Raw genomic sequence first — 1,992 nt, forward strand, 5'->3', positions numbered from 1 at the left:
TTAGCATAAAATGTACTGTTAAGGACAAAACATGACGACACTTAATGTCTGTCCACATATCAGGCAGTAGTGACTGATATAATTCCGAACTCTTTGATTGCTTCTTTTATTTGCTCTACCAATATTTCTTTAATTGTTTTGGCTTTTGCATCAGCATGGCGCTTTAAAGTGTTCCTGGAAGGGAATAGGTTTTTACAGCTAAATATACCATGTTTTGCTGTAAGTTCTATGCAAGAAGTAATGTGAGACTTTGCAATGCATTTCCTTCTATTGCACTAAAAGGGTGCATGTCAACCGATACAAATTTCAAAGCGGATTCATCAATCTTTTGTTTGAAAACAGCAGGTACTTTATTTAAAGTAGTAGCAAAATATGTCATTTTTAGTTGATGAATATTCGACCTTGCTGCAGTTTTTCCAGCGAATTGCTTTGTCTGTTGAACCATTCTATTCACTTCGGTTGCAAAGATGTGGCACCTCAAACGCAGATACCTCTTAACAATGTTTATGGAGTGGTTGTGGCAAAGCGGTAAATTATACTTTAATGTGTCAACACACTGGAGTATTTCCTTGGGGTCATTTACTTGTGAATTTTTGTTACATTTACACCGAAATATTGTTTCAATTTCTTGCATCAAATGTAACATAGTTTCGGAAGGGTGGCAAAGGTAATTAGTTGATGGTAAGCCACTGAGGTTGCCATTTCCATCGTAAGACTTTAAACTAGTTAAAAGAGATGCAGTGTTATAATCACCATCTTTCAATAAAATGGTCTTACAATCACTGCAGTCAATTTTTTCTAGCTCTTTGTAAACTGCCCAACCCACAACATAATAAAACCCATTTGACTCGCAGAAATCCAATGCCGTTGAAGCAGCTGCAGCAAGTACTGAAATGGGTGCATCTGGTTCAATTTGGTGGTCGGCTGGTCAATCCGGTGTGGTTTCATTTGACTTAATAAAATCCAGTAAGTGGGGAGTGTCGTCGTCGCAGTAGTTAGTTGAGGATGGAACCATCATATATTGGGCAATGCAATTTAATCGAAGTGATTGTCGTAACAGCACCGGTTAAGGATGTGGATTGCCCTTACCTCTAATTTGTGAAAACAAATTATCTAGGGCATCTTGTGTGCACCTTCCTGGCATAAAAAATTGTAACTCTGACTTGGTTAGGTCATTGTGCAGTGACAAGATGCTGGAAGTGGAAAGTTTAATGCCGGTGAAAATAGGTTTTCACATACCAGATCTAATGTGCTGAATTGTAACCAACACCTAAAGAAAAGTTTAAAAAGTAATACAAAAAAACACATAAAAGTGTTATAATAATTTCTATTCCAAGTTTCTAACCTCTTTAAGGAAATCCACTTTTTTAGTTAATCCCCTAAATAAAGCACTCTGCGAAAATCTGCTATTCATTATGTCAAACCAGTTGTTAAAATATTCGCAAAAGAAAGCTGTACTAAGAGCTTCTTTCGGAAATAATCCTCCATATACAGCTGTGCGAATGGCAGAAGCTGTACTATGACTTAACACCTAAAATATATGTTTATTGTCATATTTTTTCAATGAACTTTTTGAAAATTGTTCAGGCTTTTTACCTGTGTAGCAAGTTTGAGACATTCATGGTTTGATAGCGGGTTGGTTTGATGTGCATTGTACTTAGCTTCGGAGCAAGTTTCGTTCTTTTCCCTTTTGCATAGAATTTTCCCTTTTGCATAGAAACAAACTGCTCAACCCAATATTTTGAAATCTAAGGTATTCGAAGTAAGCCAAATGCATGTTAACTAGTTTTATTGGTAAACCTGCTTTTGTAGTTGGTAATTCATACTTTTGTACTAGCACATCAGGGAGTGTTATACCTTTGTATTCGAAGTAAGCCAAATGCATGTTAACTAGTTTTATTGGTAAACCTGCTTTTGTAGTTGGTAATTCATACTTTTGTACTAGCACATCAGGGAGTGTTATACCTTTCTTTAAAACGCACTCGCAAGTTC

General features: G+C 36.3%; 1 long non-coding RNA gene across 1 annotated transcript; it reads left to right on the plus strand.

The window, feature by feature from the left end:
• The first annotated feature begins 358 nt into the window (after positions 1-358).
• Positions 359-1,397, plus strand: LOC108949771. Its single transcript, XR_001974887.2, has 2 exons — positions 359-966; positions 1,172-1,397. It is a non-coding gene; the product is annotated as an uncharacterized LOC108949771 (long non-coding RNA).
• The last annotated feature ends 595 nt before the right edge of the window (positions 1,398-1,992 follow it).

The sequence above is a fragment of the Ciona intestinalis genome, chromosome 9, assembly GCF_000224145.3.
Source record: "Ciona intestinalis chromosome 9, KH, whole genome shotgun sequence".
NCBI lineage: Eukaryota > Metazoa > Chordata > Ascidiacea > Phlebobranchia > Cionidae > Ciona > Ciona intestinalis.